Here is a 26,038-nt window from a genome sequence, read left to right as displayed (position 1 = left end):
AGAGAGAGAGAAGGAAAGAAATGTTAAAGGTGATTATTGTAAAAGGAGCAAAAAGTTAAGAAATAAAATAAAGAATAATCCTCACTTAATCAAATCTAGCCATAAAGTAGCTTCATTTGGCTCTTTTGCCTTTTGTTTGCAACTGTGCTTAGCAGTTGCAAAGAGGAAAGTCTGATCTTCTCCTCCTTCACCCCTTTCAGCCAGAATAGCTGGGGTGTCAATACCAATACTCTAACTGGCATCTCTGGCAAGCTTGGGAAATTTGTCCCTTTCCCTTCCTAATACTTGCTACTATTTCTTTAAAGAAAACTTGCATAGGCCCCAGGCTCAGAGCCTCAGTCAGGGATCCCTTCTGGCAAGTTTTACATATATTTTGTTTCAAGGTTAACAGAGTTAACCGTTTATCTCTGGCAAATGATACTGGTTTTCCAGTTATGGTAGAGATATAATATTGCCAATCCAATTAACGTAATTTAAGGACAAATTGAGCAGATGTAAAGAAAATAGACATCAAATGATAGTACAGCAGGCACAGCCTGTGTCTAAAACCATGACTGCTCCAGGTGAGCTCAGCTGCATGATGTGGAGTCTCAGACCACAGGGTCCTGGGCCCTGCTTCCAGCTGGCAGTGTGACCTGGGACAAGCTACATAGCTTCTCTGTGCTTCACTTTCTGCATCTTTTGGGACACTGGCTTACTAGGGTCTCTCTAAAAAACATGAGAAAATGTCTTGCCCTCTGAAAGTACTCAAAATTGCTCAGTAGAAATCTTTAGCTCCAAAATTCTCATTTTCTCTTTATTATCCATGTTATTGACAGTGTGAACATAATTGGAACATTGATTCTGCTTGTAAGTAAGAAGGCTGGGGACAGGCTAAGTGTGGGGTACTAGAAGGATTGGGCTGGCCAAAAAGTTCATTTGGTTTTTTCTATAAGATGGCTGTAGTAGCATTTGGTTGTCGTTAACTTTATTTGAAATAATTTTGTTAGATTGTATTGTGACAGCAGTCATATCAGCGTACATTAAAAAAAATCAAAATTCATGAATATTTGCGTATTCCTTTTAATATTGAAGATGGAAGAAAAGGTGCAACATTTTCTGCATATCATGCTTTATTATTTCAAGAAAGGTAAAAATGCAACCGAAGTGCAGTAAAAGATTTGTGCAGAGTACGGAGAAGCTGCTGTGACTGATCAAATATGTCAAACGTGGTTTGTGAAGTTTTGTGCTGGGAATTTCTCTCTGGATGATGCTCCGCAGTCGGGTGGACCACAGTTGATAGTGATCAGATGGAGACGTTGAGAACAATCGATGTTATACCATGCAGGAAATAGCTGAAGTACTAAACGTATCCAACTCAATAAAATTATTGGTGAAAATGAAAAAAAATATGTCTTTTATTTTATGGGAAAAAAAACCAAATGGACTTTTTAACCAACCTAGTAATGCATTACATCCGGAATTGCAGGAGCTACACTCTAATTAGCACCCTTGTTTTCTAGCTGAGGAATTTTGGAACAGTCAGTGTACCTCTTTGGACCTTAAACTTCTTGTTAATGAAATAAGAAGGACTGGTTTATAAAGTGTTTGAGTTGCCTCTAAGTCAAGAAGTTGATGATTCCTTTGTGCCTAGTGGCTCTGATGTTAATTGGGTAAAATAAGCCAGTTTTTCCTGGTCACCCTTGCCAAAGTAATGTGATGTCATATATGGTAACATGTGAAAGCACCTTAACATTTTAGGCATGTCTTCTATTTTAAGTATTTCTGATATCATTGTGATGTGATATTACTACAGAACGGAAATTTCAATCCTAATATATTCTAGGATCTCTTGAAACAGAGTTGGAGTAGGTATCCTCCTGCATCCTAGGAGCATGTGTCATAATTACCTGGAGATGTGTAAAACAAGACATAGTGTGGGCTGTGCCTGGACAAGTATGCTTTTAAAAAAATCCCATGGGAACTTCTGATGTGAAATTAGTGTAGAGAAGCACTCTTAGATACTTTTTCTCTATAAGAAGTCCTTGGATTCTAGTGATTTCCGTGTAGGCTTTGGAATTTGGAATAAGTAGTCTTTTATTAGTTCTGTAATCTTGGGTAAGTTATTTAGTCTCTCAGCGCTGATTCCTCTCTCTAAGGTAGGGATAGTGACACCTCTCTTTCAAGTTACTGTAAGAATTAAATGAGATATTGGCTAATCATTCTTTGTAAGGTGGGTGCCACATGGCAAATGCTATTACTGACTATTATTCTTGGTTGGGGAAGGCCTGAGACTACAGAAAGAAGACCAAACACATTTTGGGTATCTCTGATCACTGAGATAACAAGTTAGAAGGCCTTTCATAATTTTCCTAATTCTCACTAAAATTTGTGGCTTTGCCTTTTTTCTGGTCATACATTAGATTTAGTGTAAAACTGGACATGTTTTATTTAATAAATTAGTTAAATGGATGATCATTATGATTTGGGTTTCAATTGAGTCCTCAAGGCAATATTTGCTGATAAAGAAATATTAGGTAATTTTAAAGAATTATCAGAAAGATTAAAATATTAATGTTTCTTTTTCAACATTATCTCCCTAATTATAATTATCTATCTTTTATGTTACTGATAATTTTAAATTTATAACACATGTTTTATAGAAATGTGTGTATGTATTAATTTGAATGTTCTTAGGTCAGTAATTTTATCATTTTTTAAATAAAGATTTATGCAAATGTCTGAAATTGATACCAACAAGGTAACTGCTGCCTAAATCAAATGTGACTTTCAGAGTATACAGCCTTTCTCCCAGTATAGTGGATGGACAAGGCTTAACACTTGAATTTAAATCAGATGAAGAGCATTATTTTTCATGTGCACCTATTAAAATGCTACTTTATTAGAGACTATGATGTGACTAAAATTCTAGAAAAAAATTTCATCCCTAGTTAGTCATTTTTGTCACTTGTTATTGCTTTTTTCGAGTTTACGTAAGGCACGTAAACCTTATTTTGAGGTTTTATACTGAAAAGGTTTTCTTACCCACCACTTGATCAGAGTAACAGTGCCACTGCTTCCCCAACTCCTTCCCCCTCCAGCCTTTTTCCTTCTGTGAATGAGCTTGCTTCTGGAACTTGACATAAGGACAAACAAAATTAAAATGATGGGTAAGCTTAAAGTTGTAATTATTTTCATCTATATTTAAACAACATGAAAATATGTATAATGGTTGATTTTTACTGAATTTTAAAGGTTTATTTTGAATGTTTTAACTTAAAATATGAACCCGGTGGTGCATATATAAAATCACTTTAGAAAGACCTTATATGAGCTGTCATTCTATGCATTATTATTATTATTTTTTTTGATAGTAGCAATGCTTTTATTGTCTTCGGTGGGGACAAGGCTAGATGGGGATGGGAGATATGGGGAGCTGTATGGCCACTGCTTTAGGTGGTGGGCATCAGGAGTGCCTCAGCCTGCGAGGGCCCATTGGCATTACTTGTACATCCGTTGGAGGCCAATTGTTCTTGCAAGATACATGGCAGGTGGCAGTCACAGGCCTGGCTTGTTTGAGGGCCAGGCTTTCCATTTTGCACTCCAGAAGCATGTGGTTCCCCAGCAGAAGCCCCACACAGGCCCTGAAGATATTTTCAATGCAGCTGTGCTATTGGAAGAGTGTATTGACTACAGGGCTGCCCTGAGGAGCCAGCAGTGCCTTGAAGAGAAGCTGGGCAGCAACAGCAGCACCAGGTTGAAGCCCTGTGGCTCTGGGCCTGAGCTGGTGCAGAAGCTTGGTCGGCAGCACCAGGTCCGGCAAGATAGGTGCTGCTGAGTCATCAGAGGTGCACAGCACCAACGCGTGGGTGACGGCAGCATCAGCTCCTGCATGTATTCATCCACTGCACACTTGCTGTTACCAACATAGGGTATGCAGTGGTCAGGGTCCTCACCAGATGCTTAGAGCACAGGCTTGCTTTGCACTGTCATCCACCATGCTGCTCTTGGACACTTCCTTGGAGCTGAACTGCAGCTATGCAGGCAGGTTTTGCCCGTCATTGTTGCCCAGGTGGTTGTAGCTCACAACGGTCTTGATCTTGAAGACCGAGCTGATAAGAAGTCAACGGGCATGGACATGATCTTGGTCTGGCCTGAGCTGATGTCATCTCCACCCATAAAGGCTCATCACTGCCATGCAACCTTGAGTGCGCTGTATGAGTGTTCCACGGGGGCCCATTGAGGAAGGAACAGTCCTCTAAGATGCTGGCCATGGCAAAGAGTATGAAGGGTGACACCTCCAGATCTAGTTGTATGTTATGCAGCAGGTTTTCAGTGGTTTCATTGAGGCCTGGGACCAGTTTGCACAAGTGCTCTGTCTTTGCCATCCACAGTACCACTTTGTCAAGTCACATGCAGAGCCGGAAGTTACAGGTGTCCCTGAGGCTATGCTCCAGCTGCTTCTCATGTGCCAGGGTTGAGATTGTCGGTGTGCATGCTCTGGTTAGCTGCAATGAACTCTGGGGTGTAGACTGAGGACTTTAGGCGCAAGGCCTGCAAGTGCAGCTACAGCTGCTCCTGCTCCTTCAGTCTCCAATCCAGCACTTGCGCATGCTGCATCGCCTCGGCCATGTTCTAGTCAGTACATCCCAGACGTGGAACATGAGGTCCTCTGGTAACACCATGGGCTGCAGTGCGTGGGAAGGTACAAACAGCTCCAGCCCTCAGCATCCAGGCCCAAGCTAAAGGTGCCCACCTGTGTCAGCTAGCAGTAGTAGTTGGCTGTGTTGCGACTGCTGCGTGTGGGCAAGCACTGCAGCTGTGAACATGGAGCTATGGTAGCCCCAGCGGAGGAGAGTGACCCCCAGCCAGGATGTCTGCCAAGCAGTTCAGAAGGTGAAGAAGTGCTTAAACAGGGGAAGCACCTGGAGGACATCATCCTCCCGGCAGCAATCACTTGTCTGGTACTCACACTGTACTGTGATGGCCTTTGAGCCGTAGACCACGTTGGGCTCTTGTTCGTGAACTGGGCTGCCCCCTTCATCACAGCAAGTGCCAGGGAGTCGGTTCAAACAGTGGCCCCTCTGTGGAGCACTTTAAACTGAGGTACCAAAAGAGCCCTGAGTGATTGTGTTATTTTGGCAGAGATGCCAAGGTGTATCTTCTTAGTGGATTACCCAAAGTACCCCTGTTTTTTTTTTCCTAACAGAATTCTATTTTGTGTAGGTACCTACTCATCTACCATAGGATTATAGGAAGATGTCTCCATCCCCAGAATGAGGGATCCATTCTGATGTGAAAAGACCAAAAGCCAGCAACCCAAAACAAGCTGTGATAATTATAGTACAATCACTACTGGAGAAAAATGATTTCCCACACCATCCCTGGAAGCTTCCACAATTATCACCTTCCTCACTCAGTCTCACTCTGACCATGCTGGTGTAGGAGTTGGGCCATTTTCTGTGCTGGCTATGGTCTTTTATGTGCTCATAAGGAGAATTCCTGTAAACAAAGGAAAAACTGCAAAAAAGTATCTGCACATTATAGAAAATCTGATACATTTCTCTAGTACTGCTTTAATGTTAAGCATTATCTCTGCCCTTTTACTGGCAGCTAGTTACCCCAATCTATACAGTACTCCATTGCCTAATCTGCTCAATATTTTTTTTTTCTGAGACACATCACCTTGTCAGGATGTATACTCAGTTGCAGCAAAAATCAATTTTACATATTGATCAGAATTTGTCAGCACATCCTTTCTAGCATACCAGTTCACAGCATATCAGTTTGCCCTGTCATATTGTTTGGGAACCCCTGACCAACTCCTGCAAAGTGAAGGGGGTAGGTGGAGAAGTGAATGAGTAAGTGAGTGAATTCATTCATTTTTAAAAAGAAAACTCAGAGAGATTGTGGTAGGCTGAATGACAGCCTCCAAATATGTCCATGTACTAATTCCTGGATCCTGTCAATGCCACCTTAGGTGGTATAAAGGTCTTCACAGATATGATTAAATTAAGGATCCTGGGATGGGGAGATTACTCTGCATCCCCTGGGGTGGGGAGCAGCATAATCATAGGGTTTCTGTAAGAGGTAGACAGGAGAATCAGAATCAGAGGGAAAATGCGACAACAGAGGCAGGGATAGGAGTGATGCACATTGAGGATGGTGGAAAGGGCCACAAACCCAGAATACAGGCAGCCACTTGAAGGTGAAGAAGACGTGGAAATGGATTTTCCCCTTAGAGCTTCCAGAAGGAACGGGCCTGGCCTGCACCTTGACTCTAACCCAGTGAACCTGACCTCAGACTTCTGATCTCCAGAACTGTAACAGAATAAATTTGTGTTATTTATACCACTAAATTTACATTAAGTTGTTATACCAGCAATAGGAAATAAATAAACTTTTAAAATGTCATTTAGTGATTACTAAAGTCAAACTAGATTACAGTTAGCTGCCTGGGAATCTAATGCTCTTCTCAACACATTCTGTGGTCAGGATGCCAGTAATGATGGTTTTAACTTTCCTGATAAGATATATCTCCCCAAGGCCCAAAGGGACAGGGACATGGATAGAATATATTTGACCTTATTCCTTAAGTTATTTATTTTTTTAAAAACTGCATTCTTCCTATGAAGGAACATTTCCCTCTGCTACTCCCATACCTTCTCTGCAACTTTTCCCACATTTTTCTGTGATTACTATGTTACTCTTGATTCAGCTGTATTATTTTCAAAGAAGAAAAATGAAGCTATCTGAAATTCACCTGAACTTTGTTTTTGCCTGTTCTTTCTTTTAGCATTCAAGGAAAAAGTCAGACACTCTGCTCCTTACTGTGATTGCGGGGGGCGTGGTGGGGGGGTCGTTGCTTATTTTCGGTATCCCTCATGTCAGGAAAATCCTGCGCTGCTTTGTCCTACACTGCATTGCCTCGAGTGGTAAGCTTTTCAGATGCCTGAAATGGAATTTAGGACTAGTAATTCCCAGTACTAATGTTCTGTAACACCTGTAAAGCTTTAACAATTTCTCTTTTGTGTTGGTTTTCATATTAGTGCAGTTATTTGTTAATAGAAAAATAATATTTTTATTTTAATATTTGTATTAGCAGCGCTTTTATGAGATTGCACCCCATACAAATTACAGTGATAGTTAACTATGGCGATATCTATGAAATTTGGATAGGGATAGGATTCACTGCGAACAGTAAGCAATAGAAAAATCTACGCAGCAACAGAGGAATTGTAACAGGTTATTTGATAAAAGGATTGTTTCATTTTGTTAATCGATGCTTTCCATTTTATCAGTAACAAAGATTACAAATGCTAGTACCAGGAAAATAAAATCCTCAGGGAAGTTTAGTTACATATTCATTTATTCTGAAGATTGATTTTCAGAAGTCCTTAACTAGATTTTGTTTTATGGATCTTCATGCACACTTAAAAAAAAAAGAAATTTAAATTGATACTAGCTATTTAAGTTTTTTAAATATAAAGTTAAATAACAAATTGAATAAAGGAATCTAAGAGTACATGTTATTCACATAAAATTGACATACTGCTAGGACGCGCTGCTGAAATTTATTATTAGATTCCTGAACAGATGTGGTTTACACATCTTATTGTGAATAAGAATGACTTGGAGTTAGTTAATAAAATATTAGTTCTTGGGCATCTTTCCTGAGAGATTATGTTTCAATCAGTTAAGAGTAGGCTCCAGAAACTCTAGTTTCAGCAAGTACTACAAACAATTCAGAAATCCTCAGGCTATACATACATGAAGAAACATGGCTATATATAGTCCATCAGTAATGAAAATAGTGTGTGTTATGAAATTATTTTATGGAATTCCTTAAAATCTTTTTAAGTCTTTTCAGAAAAATAGTTGTCAGAAACACTCTGCCATATGTAGGATATGCTGTGCTAAGTTATGGAACACTTTTTTCAAAGGCTGAATCTGTTTTGAGTGGGCCTATGGCAGTTGTAAGGTTCTGGATTTCACTCAAATTTGTAAAAAGGCAAACAGCATCCTTTAGATGTGGCTGTAATGAGTTTAGCTCAATGACAAGGAAACTGGCAGATATTTCCATAAGGCATACTGACTGAGAAATAGTGCTTGCTACTAGTAGCTTGATCTGCATACATTGTACATTTAATAGTTTGCCTTTTTTTGCTTATGTACTTGTCCTAAATGCTTAATGAATAAACTCTAGGCTTTAATTTTCAACCAATCCTAAGTTTATTACTAAAGTTTACCAAGCAATAAACACACTATTGCGCTTATATTGTCATGCTTTTATAAAGCAGTTTATAAAAGGTGACATCTGGCAAAGAGGCAGATCTATAAAAATCATGCGGGTGGATGTAGTGTCATTTTTTCCTGCCATACTCCCAGAAAGAGTAATATTATTTTGACACACACATGCATCCCCACTGTCAAGTTTCTATTTTTATAGTTAGCTTACTGCACATATCCTTAAGCTATACAAAACCTTTGGACTAATGCAAAAAGTGACATTTCTGCATATTTATTACAATGCTGTTTTAGAGGTTGACTTTGCCTGATAGGATTTTTCCAAGAACAGTATCATTTCATGACAGTAGACATTGTTGAGAACTATACTATTGTGCAGTTAGTCAGGAAAGGTCAAATATGGAAGGACAAATCATAAATAGCTTAATTTAATGCTTGGCATGAATATTCCTCAATATTTGCTGGATGTAGGGAGAGAAAAAACTATGTACAGCGTAACCCGGCTGAACAATTCTATAAACAGCCAGAATCTAAACCAGTGCTTTAGTCAACATGTGCCCTACCCTGCAACCATCAAGCCTGCTCCTGGCTTTATACCCAAGAGAAAGGAGTGCATTTGTCCATCAAAAGACTGTGCAAGAATGTTCATAAAAGCTTTATTTATAAAGCCCCAAACTAGAAACAGCCCAAATGCCTATCAACCACTGAATGGATAAATAGAGTAGACTTACAAAATGTACTACTTCATAGCAATAAAAGCATAGCATCTACTACCTTGTGCAGCAGTATTAATGAATTTCACAGGCATCTAAATGAAGGAAGCTGTATGATGTCCCATCTTGTAAAACTTCAATAGTGACAAAACTAACCTAGACAGTTTGATGATAGAAGTTAGAATTGTGATTTTGTGTGTTTGTTGGGATGGGGAGTTTATTGAGGATAGTGTTTGGGACTAGCCAGAAGGAAACTTCCAGATTGTGTATCATAGTTACCTAAGTGTGTACATATGCAAAAATTCACAATGGTACGCTTAAGATTATCCCACTTTACTAGATGTTCTGGATACCTACTGCTGTGTAATGAACCACTTCAAAGTGTAATAGCTGAAAACAAATCATTGTTATATCTCACAGTGTTGTGGGTCAGGGATTTATATAGAGCATTCATTGCAGGAATGACTGCTTATCTCAGTTCGTTAATGTCTGGAGCCTTAGCCAGAATGACTCAGGTGCCTGGAAGTTGGTAGGACGTCTCTCACAGGGCTGCCTTGGTTTTCCTTGCAGCGTGTTAGCCTCAAGGCTGTCAGACTTCTCACCTTAGAACAATTCATGTCTTTAAGAGGCAATGTTTTAAGGTAGTTTGTGGAAATACCAGTTTCTTAAGACCTGAGAACAGTAAAATCTGCTCACTTCTATTGGTGAAAATGCTCACTGATCCCTCCAGACCCAAGGGAAGGGAACATAGGCCTCCCCCCAGTAGAAGAAATGCTAAGGCCTCCCGTGGGCGTCTGTATTTTGCCACACCATATACATGTTATGTCTCGATTAAAAGAGGATTTTTTTAAAGTTAAAATCAGTCACATTACTCTCAAAATGTTCTTCTCTATCGGAGCTATTATAAAATTTGAATCTAGTTCTGAAAATCACAAACAACAAAAGAAACCCTCCATTTGAGATCTGTTTCCATCAGGTCATACATTTCCTTTCCATTTCTTTTTGAGGTTGAAAAATGTGTGACTTTTTCTTTTATTTGAAGTTCTGGGCTTTGAGTTTTATTTTTTCCAGGCTTGGGTGAACTTAGACTTTTATTTAATCATTTACAGCCTAGAGTTACCTGTCAGACTGAAGTCAGATAAGGCTTCTGATACAACTGAAATCCTTAGCTCTCTTTGATTTATTGGTAATGAATTTGCCCTCTTATAGTCAAAGTATGATTGTTAAAAAAGAAATCCTATCTCTCTTATAATCATCTATCAAAAATGGGTGGCCCCACAGGCCTCTTGGTAAAAATCCTTACTAAGAGACGAGAGCAGCATTTATGCAGCGAGATTTTATACGACATAGACTAGAAATGTTTACTCAGGCTAAATAAAGCTGCGGGAAAGCAGAGCCTTTTAAACTCTCGGGCTTCATTCAAATGTGCCACTGAGGTAGACAGCTTGGGGAGGCAGTGTATGTACACAAAAGCTGCACGATCAACCATACTGAAAGGTTTCGGTGTTAGTGCACCTGACAGTGTCAGCAGACACAGTTACTGCACTGGCACTTGGCATATTTTGGGTCAAAAGCAGCACTTCAGCCTGATCTTTTAAATAACCTTGTACATATCATTTGACGAAGTTTTGGGGCCGTATCTCAATCTTGTGCCAGCAACTTCAAAATCCATTTTACAGAGTCAAGATTCGAAAGATCTAACCTCCTCCTCTTAGATTTTTTAAAAAATTAATTGCAGAAAGCTCTCCTTTTGCTACCCCCCTCCCCAAGAACCAGGAAGGATTTATGCAGCAATTCCACATCACCATAATTTCAAGACCCTGCTTTCATTTGTCACTTAAAGAGCTTTGCAGTATATAAAGTCATCACCCCAGCCCCACAGCAGTATCACTTTGTCAAAAGAGAGTTGTTTGTATTTTATGCGACAGCCTATTTGTATAAAGTGCCAGGGTCTGGACTAAATATACTACATGAAGTCTAAGTTATAGACGATGAATCTTGTTTGTAGTGCCTGTCATTTGTCGCACGCTCTTTCCCACCAGCCTCCTAACTCAGCCTTCTTAACCTAATGTAACTGTTTTTAAGAGAGCCCTTTAATTCAGACAAAGGAATGTTGTCGTTTTAGCCACTTCAAAGGCACATAATTCTAGTGAGTTTGATTTTGACATATTAGTTTCCTCTCACCGATTCCTAATTCCTGAATATCGTAGACTGTAAAAATTGATGTTAAAGAAGGTGCTAATGTACATACCTGTTTATGTATTTATGCACACTGTAAATGCAATATGTAAAGCATATGAATATGTGTATGAAAATATAGTATGTGAGTCAGTAAGCCTGATGAAAGCATGACTTTGGGAATTGGTTGGATTCTACTCCATATCCCTTCACTCTCAAGTAATATGACCTTGGGCAAATAAGATGTTTGAATCTGTTCGAATATGTTTGTCCCAAGCTACAGGGTTACTGATTCTTTGTGTCTCATGTGTGACATATCATGAATACCAGGAAATCCCAATATTCTTTGGACTATCACAATTAGTACATCTCTGCTATGATTTGAGCTGATTTTTCCATGGAAGGTTTTTCAAAAAATAATTTAAACATTTCCAAGATTTATTGTTCAAATTCTGTGGATTTTCTTCACAATAAACTGGTCCTTGCTGGGATACAGGGTTTTTATCATGCTTCTCACAGGTCCGCAGGCTGGTACCAGTGGCTTACATGTCACCCACAAGCCCATTCACAATGTGGAAGCTCAGATCCCATCCCAGACGTACTGAATCAAAAGCTGCATTTCAACCTTTATTTGTTTTCACATTCAAGTTTAAGAAGCACTTTTCTAGTAGAGTGACTACTGGGTTTTCATTTGGGAGATATAGGTTCTCATGGAGTTTTTAAAAGGTTTTTAATTGTTATCTTCAGTAAGAAATATATTTTATAACATTTCCCAGTAAATGGGAACATATACACTGATAAACACATATAATTAAGACAAAACATACACCAAACAATGTATACCTATGCTATATGCTAACTACGCAGATATTTGTTTTCATTATATTTCTACTTAAAATATGCCAGCCACGACCCTTTACATTGCTTTGATAACAGTTCATAAAGAATTGCTGTATTATGTGACCTTGGGCAAGTCAATTTTTTCTCCCTAGGCCTTAATTTTCTCAACTGTACAAACCTGTGGGTTGGACCAATTGATTTCAAATTTCTCTCAGTTTGAACAGTCTGAGATGCTCTTTGAAATGTGAAAATCCACCTCGACCACATTTACGAAAGGACATGTTTACTGGTTATTGTATGTTTTGTTTTACTGAGAGGGTCTGAAGGAGTGCACACAAGCACAGTAACTCACAGAACACAGCCTCTCCATGATAACAGCTTACAGCCCAGCATGGCAGATACCAGGAAAGTGGCCATTTCTGTGTGGGTCCTTAACATGTGTCAGTATTTAAAACAAACAGCACAGAACTGTAAACTTTAAAATGTGCATACATTGTCAGTAACTAAAACATAATGAGTAAGTCCTTTTTCTGCCTAATATATAGTCAGAATGTTAAAGAGTCTCCTGTTTAGAAAGAAATACTAACTATACAGTGGAGAAAGCTGTTAACATCGGACAAGTGATCAGACCTGAAATCACCAATCAGGAGCAAGTGGACATTGTGCACCTCCACTGTCCTGAGGAGGACACAATGTACCTGATGTGGTATGTGGGCAAGGGATACATAGCATCAGTCTAATCTTCAGGACAGCTCAGAGAAACCCCAAGTAGGAAATGGTTCTATTACAAATAAAAACAAAAAACTGTTAACATGTGTGTGTGGTGAGGGGCGGGATATGGATGGGGATGTATTGTGAAACAAAAATAAGTCAAACAGTAAATAAATGTTCGAGATCATAGGAAAATAAAGAGACATGAATACTGAATAAGATCCTATCCTGAATCTTACACTGGAGGGGTGGAAATGCCATAACTATATCATTGAGTAAATTGACAAAACCGGGGCACAGAAGATGATAGATTCTAAAATACTGCACCAACATTGCATTTACTAAAGTTGGTTACTATACCATGGTGATATGAGAGAATATCCTTAGTTCTAAGAAATATGTACTGAATGCAACTTATTATCAAAATATAGCAGGAAATAGTATGTATACAAGGGGAAAGAATGCATATGATAAGCAGATGGGGAACATTTTAACAAAGATGAATCTGGAGGTACACATGGGTGCTCTTTATGCTATTCTACTTCTTGGAACTTGTGGATGTGTGTGAAATTAATTACAAATTAAAAGTTAAATAATGAGCCCTTTGTTTTCTTTCTCTCCTCCAATCAGCCCAGTGTATTTCCTGGAGGGCTTTTCCCTTGGGGGTTGTGCCCATTTAAGGCCAAGTTAGGCTGACCTGGAGGCTCCTGTGTTCTCTATATTTCCCAGAGCGGCTACTCCCACAGGAGCTGACAGGAGAAGCCTGGAGTGTCCACTTCCCACCTCCTGTCCCTGCCCTGGACCCTCAAGCGTTTTGGTCAGTTTTCTCAGTACCTATCCCTGACCCAGTGCCTGAGTATATTGTTGATTGGCTGGCACCTTTGGTTCTTTTTGTGTTTGTCATTTGACCTTTGGCTGGCCTTGGCCTCTACCCAGTTTTTGTCCTGCTTCTTGCCCCGGTTAACTAATCCCTTACACCTTAAGTGCCATTGTCTTTGAGGGAGCGCCACTTTACTTTGATCTTCACGAACACTCCAGCATCCTTTTTTGAAAAACGCACTAGAAGAGAGGCTCAAATATCAACAGATGTTTGGACATACCAGGGAGTCCAAAGCCCTTAAATTATATGTTTTGGGCTCCAATGAAACCAAAAATTCACAAAATACCTTTGAAAAAAGAAAAAAGCTCTGATCCCCCTTTCCTGTAGTGAGGGAATACTGGAGGGGTAAATAAAGGTGGTTCTTGCTCTTCTACTCTGCCGAGTACCCATGCGACTAGATCCCTGAGCAGCAACATTCCGTAGTTGTATGTTATCGTTTGTAGATGTGCCCTTGTCTTCAAGGAGTTTCCGTTTAATGATAAGGTAAGTCACTTGGATGTTAAATCTACTGAAAGCTTGTGCTATTAAGAGCACTCACAAATTTTTGGTATGTAATATGTAGGAGGAATCTGGGGAACCAAGAGACCCTGTGCAAGTGGCAGTGACTGGAGCTGATGGAGGAAGTTGGAAAGCAGTGGAGACAGGTGCCTTGGAGCATCTGTAGAAAGGCCCCTTACCTCTGTAGTGAACAGACAAGCAGCAGGAAAGGCCAGCCAGCGAGGCATAGGATATCAGATGATTTAGTGAAAAATTAGATCTCATGGACTGAGGCGGTGAGAGGAGGGGGCCCAACGCTAAGGCTTTAGGATGCATTTCACAAAACCCTCAATTTAGACTTCAGAAATTATAACCAGGAAAGGAGAGTTACAGAAATGTTCTAGTAGAAATTCAAAAAGCCTTCTGTCACAATACCTGACCACTTACATGCCATGCACTTTGGATTTTTTTAAATTAGGTCTGTCATTATTTTATGACTCTCTTAATTATTCTGCATTTTATTTTGTAGCATTCAAATTGTTTAAAAAAATAGAACATACTTCTTTGGATCATTGGTTTTTTTCTTCCTTTTTATTTTTTAATAAACTAGGAGTCTCAAACATGGGAGTGGAGCTCTCTCTTGTCCTCCCAGAAGCTCTGTCCATCCCCACTTATCTCTGTAAGAACTCCTGCCTGCAGTGTATTTCATGCACCCGGTGAAGTGGATGTCTCCTCTTCCGGCCACCTTCCCCACCTGCAAGATAAATGGTTCCAAACCTTCCACTTAAAGCAAAGTTGGCGTTTAGTTTATTGGTAATTAATTACTAGCACTTCCTTGACAGAACATAATGGAACTACAGAGCAATCACTTAAAAGGGAAACAACTGTCAATTATCACTTGAATGAATCCTATTTAACAGAGGTGATGGCAGGATGGCTGATGCACAACCTTCTGTGCACAGAATGTAGATCCCTTGGTTGACCAGTTCTATGCTGAATGTGGCATTTGTGAGATGAAGTTCTTCAAAGCAAGATTTTAAAGTGACCTTAGCTGTGGGCAGCAATGTGAAATTGGCAACTATTGTCAGAACTAATGATTAACTCTATTTATTAATATTTGAATATGAGTGAACAGAAACAACCATTCCTAACATTAAACATTTTAAATAGTATTGTAGTGGTGATAATGATTATTGACATGACATAGCAATGATATAATGGGTGACATTTTGAATCATATGTGGAAGACCCTATATTGAATATTTCGTAGGCATCATCTCATTTAATTCTCAAAACAATCTGTTGTTAAAAAACAATTTGCCGAAAGGCAAATTCATGGTTCTTATGCAAATATAAAATAAACACAGTTCAAGATCTTATTCATCCCATTAATCGATGAGGGACCTAGTAAGATGTTAAAATCAGTCCAAGGATGATCATTTGATTCTATCTATCTACCTGTCTATTGTTGGGTTAGATACAGAGCAGCACAATGTCCTGCTAGTCCATGACAGCTCACAAAAGAACTACATGAGCTCAAGAAACACAGAGTTTGAGTTCAATTCCCAGTGACCTTGGTAAGGTAACTACTATGCCTTTAGTTTTTCATCTGTGAAGTAGTGTTGCTAATAGTTTTTAGCTTACCGTGGTTTTGAGAGGACACAGTGTATAGTGCACACCGCAGAACACTCTCAGTACATGTTGGCCACTGTTGTCATCACTCATGATGACTGTCACAATCATGTACCACCTGTGTGTGCTGAACCTGTATGTGTCTTGAAAATAGCAATGCCCCCACCTTTTCTACTTTGGTTGGCCATGGTGGCCTTACAAGTCTGGCCGCATCCAGCATATGAACTCTGGGAATCACCATGGCAGGGAACACTCTTCTGTTACAATTTTTGTCCTGAATCATGGTCAGTTTCATCTGACCTCAGAAGAAGATCCATAGTGTCTTACTTGAAAAATGTGTTTTTTACCTGGAAACAATACCAGTACACTGTGGCTTATAAAAATATTTGCCCCTACTGTTTTATAACCTGCAAGACTTTAAGAATGCATGAATTTGTCATACTCGTAGCAGATGTCATTATAAAATTGTACTCAGAGTAAATGTCAGTGTCATTCAACATATGCTAGAGTAGATTTTCCTCAAAAGCAAAAATCTAAGTATGGCATTTAATCCTTTCTGGAGCTCATATCCCCTTGTATCAAGAAAAATGGATTTTAAGTGTTTAGGCCTTCTTGTATGAATATTATCTCATTGTCTTGCTTTAAGCAGATGAGGTGTTGAAGGAATTCTATGAATCTTGTCTTTTGGAATTAGGGAGTACCAAAAAACAGAAATCAAAGGTCAGATGACAAAATAACATGTAGCTGGTGAATTTACTAATTTTATTTTACATATGACTTCTCTGTGGATGTTAAAATATTTTGAGTGGATACGTTACTGGAGACACAGTACTGAGCTGGCTCCTTATCTCCACGATGGGAGCCTCACTGAAGTCAGCATGCCTACATGTCTTTCCTCAGGTATATCAATAATTTCTCTTTATGCTCTCATCTTTGTTGTGTAGGGGAGAAGGAAATATGTCAAAAGGGAAGCATGGTTTCTTGATTTGGAATTTTTTAAGAAGAAATGAAGTTGACTAGCTTTGCTTTCCTAAGATTCACACATCAGGTTTTTGCCTAGTCAAAAAAGAAATTCAGTATGGAGGTCCCGTTATTGTAGTTAGGATGAAAAAAACACTCTCCTGATCAATTCCCCATGATCTTCTTGTTATTACTGATAACATAAACAATATGTCTGTAGTCTTTTAAAGCTGACAAGCACCAAGTGTATTTTTAAATGTGCCAAATGTGTTTAATATTCTACTCAGATATTTCCTTAAATTCATAAAATCATGTAACATTTGGCTTTTGTTTTATATTTAGAATTATTGCCTTATAAAGTCTCTTCCCATACTGTGAATGGAATCTATAAATTCAGTTTAATTTTGTACTATATTGTTATGAGGAATGGTGATGGAGCTCCACTATCAAAGAGTTTACCAGTTGTCCTCAGTGGAAATGGCATGGACTGAAAGAAAAAGTGCTGGGGAACCTCTCAATCTAGACACATTTAAGAGACACCCAAATGATAGCAACTCATACCAGGATTCCTCCACATCTGTTTATGCAATTTTCTATTTTTTATGAAAAGGTTGCTTAACTAGGTTCCTATGTATTTTAGCACAAATTTCTATTCCATGTGGATTTGGCACCCATAAAACAAATATGTTTTCTATTTTTGTTCTTAGTTTTCTCAATCAAAATGGGACTTACATTACCAGTGAAATACTGCAGGATGAATTGACTTAGGGGATATATGTTTTATAATTTTAACTTTTTTGCAAGTTCATTCGAGGTAAATATTCCTCACTATAGTTGTCAAGTGCTATGCAGTCTAGCTCTAATCAAAAGTTAGACTAAGTCAAGAAGAAAGTCAAAGGTTAATGAAATTCTTTTCTACATTTGTGTCTATCCTGCTTCCTGACAGTGGTATGTCCTAAACTTTAAAATTTTGAAACCTCTCATGAAGACATGCCACATTACTAAATGAGGGTTCTTTAGAACATAGTGGAATTATGTTTTGTTTTTATAGTCATTAACTGACTGAATTTGCTTTTTCCAAAATACAACTTTTTACGTTATCCTTTGTGACCTTTATAAACATTTTGAATTAAAGTATAATGTAAGCAATGCAGTTTTATTAATTTTAATAAAGTTCAGTAAAAATACTAAATTTAAAAATGATCATCAGCCCTGACTAGGTAGCTCAGTTGGTTAGAACATCATCCCAATATGCCAAGGTTGTGGGTTTGATTTCCAGTGAGGACATGCACAATAATCAATCTAAGAAAGCATAAATAAGTGAAATAACAAATCCATGTCTCTTTCTTTCTCCTTCCCTTTCTCTATCTAAAATTAATTTTTTTTAAAAAACTGTCTTCATAAAATTGTGTTATTGCCAAAGTATTAAAAAGCACTTCAGAGTTTCAAATTATTAAAAATTACTAAGTATCCATTTAGAATGAGATTTATCTTATGATTGCCCACACCTCCAAAACAAATCGACAGTTAGTTGCAATGAATTTTGAGATGTAAAAGCACCATTAATTACTGTTATTGGTACTTCTCTAATGTATGTAAATACATCATCTGCACCCAAGCTCTTGGCAGGTTTTTCTTACTTCTTTTTAGACAGTTTAAAGATCTTAACTTATTAATATTCACAACAAACAGAAAGATAAACACATTGTTTTGAAGCTTTTGATGAATGGTGGTTGGAGACATACTGTGCTTGGGCTGACAGTAGATATTAGCTCTTTGGTAATAACTCATGGTCCCACTTGAAACAGAACCTGGAAGAAAGACCAAGAGTTTAAAATGATGTTATTAAGAGTCTTTGCAAGCACTTTATTCCAGGGTTCCTTATATTTGAAAATTTCATTAGCCTCATCATATACCTATTTCACACTTGGCCTCGGTAGGCTTACTTATGCCTCCGCCACAGTAAGCATTATTTCTTTCCTTCTTTATATTATTTACTTTATTTTTAAAAATATTTTTTTGCATTACCATTTATCCCCTCATAACCTCTTCCACCTCCACGCCCCTGCCCCAATCACCACACCATTGTCTGTGTCCATGAGTTCTTTCTCTTTTCTTTTTTGCTCAATCCCTCTACCTCCCAAATCCCCTGCCCCGCAAGCTCCCAGAGCTGTCGGCCTGCTCTCTATCTATTTCTGGTAGGCACTATCTCTGATAGAGTTACTAAATAAGACTGACAGTGACTTCTCAGGAATGCATTGTGAGAACAATGCTTCCTGTTATATCCTTTTCTCTCTGTCTGACCTAGAATATTCATGTCACTGTTTTAACGGGCCTCACATTGTAAAGTAATAATAATAATAGTAAAGAATACTCTGTGTTTTCTTGCAAACCCCACTGTTAAATTTGAACAAAGTGAATGCTTTAGAGACCCACAAGTAGGATTTTTACCAATTTAGACATAAAATGTGACAACTGGGAGGCTGATATATCAACATCTGGATCCTGCTCAAATGCCACAGGCTATGTGGTAGGCAAGCAAAAGCAGTTCTTTTGTACTGAAATTTTTCTTTTTGCATTTTATTTTATAGTAGGCTAGATTCAGAGATTTTCCCTGTGTATCTTCTTTAACTTTCTCTGATAGAAACATGCACCATCAGCTTAGCCTTGTTACTTAATAAAATTAAAAATATCAAGTATTGATGAAAATTTCAAATCTAGCTTCTAATTTAGACTTGCTACATCTCACAAATAACAATATAGAGGTTCAGTTAAATTTGAATTTCAGATAAATAATGAACTTTTTTTTTAGCATATGTCCCATGTGATAAGTGGCACATACCTAAAGTAAAATTTTTTTTGTTGTTTTTCTGAGATTCAGCTGCCTCTCCTGTTTCATCTGGAACCTCTGTTCTAGTTTGTGATGATAAAAGACCACTGGTTTTTGTGAGCATCTGCACTCACACACGAGTGTCTCATCTGTAAAATGGCAGTATGAACAGCAAAGTTTCCTTAAGGCTGTCGGAAGGTTTAAGCACATTGTGTCAAGCTCGTGAAACAGTTCCTGCCATCTAATCAGCGCTGTGGAAGCATAAACTCGTGTTCTTAAGGTGCTGATCATTCGTTCCAATGCTACAGACATCTTGTCTGCTGCAATCCTGCTGACACAGATCGGTTAGAGAGGAAAGGACGTTCCTGATGCTCTTGGCAGCCACTGTCATTCATCTGCCAAAAGAGAGACTGCCCAAGTGACCCCTCGACTGCAATACCTAAAAGTTTCCTGTGCTAGGGTGTTCACAGGCACTGCGAAGAGTCATGGCAATGGCAACTTTTGCATTTCATGGGGCTACTTACTGTATTTATAATTATGGTATATGTCAAGTCTGCTCTGAACATAGTGTGCTTAAGTAAAGGCTAAAGGAGGCGTGGAAGAGTTAAGGTGCGAGTTACAGCTGGTAATAATCAAAATGAACGTAAGCAATGTGAGCACAGAAGAGTTTCCATCATGCCAGATTGAAATTCTCCATAGTGTTGGTGGGTGTTTCAGATGTAAGATCAAACAGTGTCCCTGATTATTCATTTGTGGTCCTCTTAGAAGTGTCAGGTACTGCATATTCCTGCCTCCTGTCCATAGTCTGAGTGTCTGTGTAGAAGTCAGAGTAGGTTTCTTACAACGCCATAATAAACGATTCCAAAATCTCTGCGGCTTAACCAAATGTGATTGATTTCTTATCCTTGCAGGGCCCACAGTGGTCCAAGGTGACTTTCCAGGGCTGCTGTATTCCATGGGAGGATGAGGAGCTCACATTTTAGTCCACTGCTGTCTTGCGGCATCTTTATCTTGAGGCTTCAAGGTTCACCACAACTGGGAGAGAGAGGCAGGGACCTGGGCTGGTAGGTGGTGCGCATTACCACCGATCACAGCCTGTGGGCCTGAGCTGGACATGTGGCTCTGTTCAACTGTAGTGCGGGTTCTGAAACATAGCCTTCCACGTGTCCGGTCGCATATTCTGGGATGGACTCAGAATGATTAGCACTAGTTTGTCATACTGGCAAACATTGCTGGTTAATTGTGCCATTATCTTCCCAGGTAAGGGAAGATAAGGCCCAGAATCAACTTCAGAGTTTTTCTCACTATGTCACAGGCAGTAGTTGGCAGTCAAAGCTGGCAAGAGAGCTGAAACCTATTGCAGTTGGCTTTTGGATGTCATGCATAGTGATTAGTGTTTTAGAAATGAGTGGAGATAGGTTCTTCTGATAGTCTCTATCATAGCCTTCTATAGTGATCTGAATTTTCCATCACTCCAGACTATGGTTTGTGAGAAAGTAGTTTTCGGGTACCAAACTTCATGATAGTATTTTTAATATCCATCTCCAATTTGCCTGAAATTCAAGGCTTTATTCTCATGCAATAAAAATATTGGGGATTTTTTTTAACAACTGTGGTGAAGAGGCAGGAAACTTATTAACAAAACTTGCAATAAAACTTGAAAATTGTTTTTGATTGTGGGGTAAAATGGATAGCATCAAAGCTCTTTCCAGCTCAAGGCACACTTCTCTGTGGTGCCTTAAACTTCTACTTGATGAGAAAGTCAGATCAGCCCCCAGCTGAGCTTGGCCATTTCAGTTCAGTTTTCACTTACATGGAAGTTTCTGATGGGTGACCCATTTTCTCAATTAATTTTGATGAATGAGCCTAGCCTTAGAATTTCCTCAAGTCAGGGATATGAGTTCGACATTAGTGGAATATCATTGGTAGACTGGAGAGCAGTGAAGAAAACCTCTTGAAACAGAATTACATTTCAAAATTTTTCTACTGTGTGATTGCTTGTACTGGTTCTAATCAACAAAATCTGTTGTTTTGCTTTCTTTTGAATAGCTGTGTAGTTCAAGGCACAGTGCTAAACACTGTGATGAACATTAAATTATCTAAAAATGGAGATATTGTAAAAAGAGAAAAATATGGTAAAATATATAAGTGAGTAATCAGCTGCCTTTGTTTTTCAAGATAAAAAGTCAGAGGAGCTAATGCAGTAGAAATTACTCAGGATCGGAGTAGACCTATTGTGAGAGGTGAAAGATTGGTGAGTATTCTGTTGATTAAATGTGCTGGGAGGAAAGAGAGGATGAAGAGCACCTCATACTGAAGACATAGACATTTAGTCAAAAGCCTCTTCTAATAAATAATAACTGAACCCTTAGTGATTAAAAAAAGGGAATGACTTGTGTCTTCAAAAAAACACAAAACAGCATCATTTAATTCCCACAGCATATTGATTCAAAGTGGCCTGCAGTTAATTCCTAATTGGAACCTCCTGATACTTCTTTTAAAAGGCAATTAAAATAAATGTAAAAATTATCAGTCTGACATTGAATCATAACCACTTTAAATACATTTAGTCAATCTAGGCATTTAATTATCTCCTGAGAGCAAGCATTTTTTTTTCTTTTATAAGATTACTACAATCGACAAGCCTATATTTAGCATTTAATATATGTTTGTGTGTTTTTTAAACCACAGAGATTATATATTGAATGTATTTTCATTGTTAAAAATTCAGGCACTACATAAACATAAGCAGTAATCTATATCCCCCCCTTGCCCTCTGACTCCCTCCCCCATCTCTTCAAGAGGTAATAACTATTCAAAGTTAGGTATGAATTCTTTATACCTCTCCTAAGCATTTATTTTACTAAAGCTTAATTATTAAAGATTATCAGGAACATATCTGAATTTCAAGGTAGGTTTCTTGGTCTGATGTAGCAACACACACCAGGAGAACTGTGGGTGTCTAAACAGGAAGAATTAGTGGGGGGGATTCCTAAAAGGTTTGGGGGACTAGAGTTAGTCATGGGACGTTCTTCATAGCTATTAGTCAGAATACATTAGGTGGCTTATAGAACAGAGTTTATAATCTATGAGGATAAGTCATGGCTTTGAATGAGCTAGTGACATAAGAGTTTAAGCTTAGTCTGTAGTCATGAAGTGGTCTGCTTTGTGGGTCACAGAGCAGATTTTATGATTCATAGTTCCAGTCTCAAGTAACATGTATGTAAGGCCCTCCTGGTAAAACATAATAGCTCTGTTGGATATTTCCAATTTTTCTTCTTGTCCTTATGAAACAATGCTAATGTGGTATATCACAGTTAATTTCCTATTTTAAAACACTGATGTTCATTTGATTTTGTTGCTCATAAAGGTATTAAAATTAGAATAATATTTTAGATTAGATTTTTATTTGGAATAAAACGTTTAAGGGAATCTTTTGAAAGTTTTCAATAAATGAACAAATGAAATTCTTGAGAGAGCAGAAGCCTGAATGGGATCCAGGGATCTAAGGGACCCTGGGGAATTGAGAATGGGTTTGGGACACCTGACTTGGGTACTGCAAAAGTGATTCTGGCTTCTGTTTAGAAAAGGACTTGGAACCAGGGAAACAAGTACAATGACTCATACGACAGAGGTGGGAGAGAATGGGGCGGTATCTAGGGCTGATGGAGTGAAGTGGAAAGATTTGGGAGACATTGGAAGTACAACAGCAGGACCCTGATGATCTCATTAGACTGGTGGGGAATGGGAGAGCTTGGGTATGCAAAATGCCTCTCATGTTTTTGATGGATACTAGTGGATCAATTGTAGAACAATCAATGCTGAAACATGAGAAAAACTGGAAAGGGATGGGGTTTTTTTTGGAGCAAGTTGGACAGTGGGCAGGGAGTTCATCATCAGAATGAAATAATGTGCTTTTTACTTATGTCTTGACTGAAAATTGACAAAATATCATCCAATGCCCTATGTCATCTAGTACTGACAGCTACCATGTAAGGACATTTAGGCCAGTATCATCTCTGTCTTACAGAAACAACTGAAATTGACTGAATGTTTGAGTGGCAGATAGGGTCACAAGACTATTCAGTGACAATCCTTCCATTAGAACTTGAGTCGTTCGACTGTAATTCTCCCTGCTTTCTATCCCTTTTCTTGCTTCCTCTCCGGTGAAGCTAATACCCGCATGTTGTTATTCAGTTATTCATCTTCCTTTGCCTTAAATTCTCTTACCTGGCAGGGTTTGGTGAGGTAATAGTGAAGAGAAACACATTTATTTAAAAACAAAGCTAAAAGACTTCTGGGAAGAAGGAATGGCTTTGGTATTAAATATAAAACAAACATAAAAAGGTGCTGAAACATGGGGAGAAGTCAGACAGATACCAATACAATGGTGAGTTCCCTAGATTTTATTTTTTGCCTCAGATATTCCAGGTATGGAGCTAAAGAAGCCAGCAACCCTAAATGCCAAAGGCCCAGACAAAATATGTCATAACAAATGCCTGATTTCTCTACTCAGATGTTTAGGAAAGGGGCCATCTAGCAGGACAGCAAACTTAGACAGTATCTGCTCTTCTCCAAAAAGACACCACAAACAAACAAAAACTTCATTCCCCCTCACTTACAGTAGCTAAGATAGAGGCAGGCGTCCTTGACTTTTACCTTCCCTGGGCTCTAATGAAGCCCCCAAACCTCCTGACCGTAGCAGGTCAGGGTCAAAGAAGGCCAAGTAGGGAACTGGGACTCACATATCCACTGGGTGGCAATGATTCCAGTCTCCTGGGAAGCCTGGATTTCCACCCAGCATCAGTAAAGAGGTGATCCTCTGCTCCCCAGAGTGGTGGGGTCCGAGGAGGCCTAACGGAGAGGGAAGGACTCTCACCGTTGCCCAGCTGCAACAAGGCTGACCTCTCCCAGTCAAATCCTGAAAGGAAGGGCCAACTCAGAATTCTGTATCTAGTGAAAAGATTCTGTAGCACTTCAGGGGCCATCAAGGTATTCTCAGATGAAGTAAAGCTATTCATTTATGTATTCATCGTATGCATCTAGTATTCCCCAATACCAAAACCATAGGAAGATGACTGCAGGCCAGTATCTCACATAAATATAGATGCAAAAAAATTTAATAAAATTTTAGCAAATGGAATTTAACTGTACATAAAAAGAAATACACACAATGACCAAGTGAGGTTTATTTGAAAACAAAATAATATAATGCACCATATTAACAGGCCAAGGAAGAAAAAAATCACATGATCATATCAATTCCTACAAAGAAGCATGTGAAAAATACATTTTCTATTCATGATAAAAACTCCTCAGAAAACTAGAAAAAGAGGGGAACTTTTTTAACTTAATAAAGAATATCTACAAAAAAAAATCCTATAGGTAAAATCATACTCAATGGTGAAAGGCTGAATGCTTTCTTCTTAAGACTGGAAATAAGACAAAAATGCCCACTCTCACCAGTACAATGCCTCGTAGTATTGGAGGATCTAACCAGCACAATAAGACAAGAAAAAGAAATAAAAAGAATACAGATTGAAAAGGAATAAATAAAATTGCCCCTGTTGTCAAGTGACTTGAATGTCACATAAAAAGCCCTAAGGAATCTATAAAAAAGTGTTTTTTCTGAAAACAATAAATTAGTTGAGCAATGCTGCAAGTAAAAAGGTCAGCATACACAGATCAATTATATTTATACTGGCAATGGGCACATGGACAGCAAATTAAAAATATAAAACCCTTATCAAGCACTCAAAAAAATGAAATACTTAGATGTAAATCTATCAAAACATGCACAGGGCTTAATATGCTAAAAACAACAAAATGCCAATGAAATAAATCAAGCCAATTCTAGATAAATGGAGAGAGAGATGGTTTGCATGGATTAGAAAACTCATCATAGTAAAGATGTCAATTCTTCCCATATTGATATACAGGTTTAATGTAATTCCTATCAAAAGCCCAGCAAGACTTTTTGTTGCTATAGACAAGATTATTCTGAAAGGAACTAGAATAGCTAAAACAATTTTTAGAAAGAAGAATAAAGTGGTAGAGGTCAATATATCTGATTTCAAGACTTGATGTATAGTTATAAAAATTATGACTTTGTGTCATTAACGGAGATGTCACACACAGATCAATGCAACAGAATAGGGAACCCAGAAACAGACCTATTCAATATGTCCAACTGAGTTTTTATAAATATGCAAAAGAAGAGTAAGGCTAGTCTTTAACATGGTACTGGAACAATTAGATATGTATAGGCAAAAATAAATGAAATAAAATAAAATCTTGACCTAACTCTCACCCATTCAACAAAAATTAACACTAAATGGTGGATCATGGACTTAAATGGAGCACTATCAATACTTCAGAAAAAAAATAGGCAAAAATTTGGGGGATCTCTGTCTAGGCATAGAAGTTCTTAGACTTGACACTACAAGTATAAAAGTATGAGCCATAAAGAGAAAAATTGGAAAGTTGGACTTGATTAAAATTAAAATCTTTTTCTCTCTGTAACACCCTGTTAAGAGACTGAAAAAGCAAGTTACAAACTGGGAGAAAAGAATTGTTACCTAGGATTTATAA

The 26,038-nt window shown here is 38.3% G+C and overlaps 1 protein-coding gene and 1 pseudogene across 1 annotated transcript in view; one reads left to right on the top strand and one right to left on the bottom strand.

The window, feature by feature from the left end:
• FHIT (fragile histidine triad diadenosine triphosphatase) overlaps nucleotides 1–26,038 on the top strand; it is a 1,408,108-nt gene that overhangs the window by 829,326 nt on the left and 552,744 nt on the right. The gene's annotated exons all lie outside the window — the stretch shown is intronic.
• LOC129088472 (inositol-3-phosphate synthase 1-like) lies at nucleotides 3,432–5,047 on the bottom strand (annotated as a pseudogene).

The sequence above is a fragment of the Pteronotus mesoamericanus genome, unplaced genomic scaffold (assembly GCF_021234165.1).
Source record: "Pteronotus mesoamericanus isolate MK-2021 breed Mesoamerican mustached bat unplaced genomic scaffold, CSHL_Meso_final scaffold_54, whole genome shotgun sequence".
Lineage (NCBI taxonomy): Eukaryota > Metazoa > Chordata > Mammalia > Chiroptera > Mormoopidae > Pteronotus > Pteronotus mesoamericanus.
This window is presented reverse-complemented; position numbering and strand designations above follow the sequence as displayed.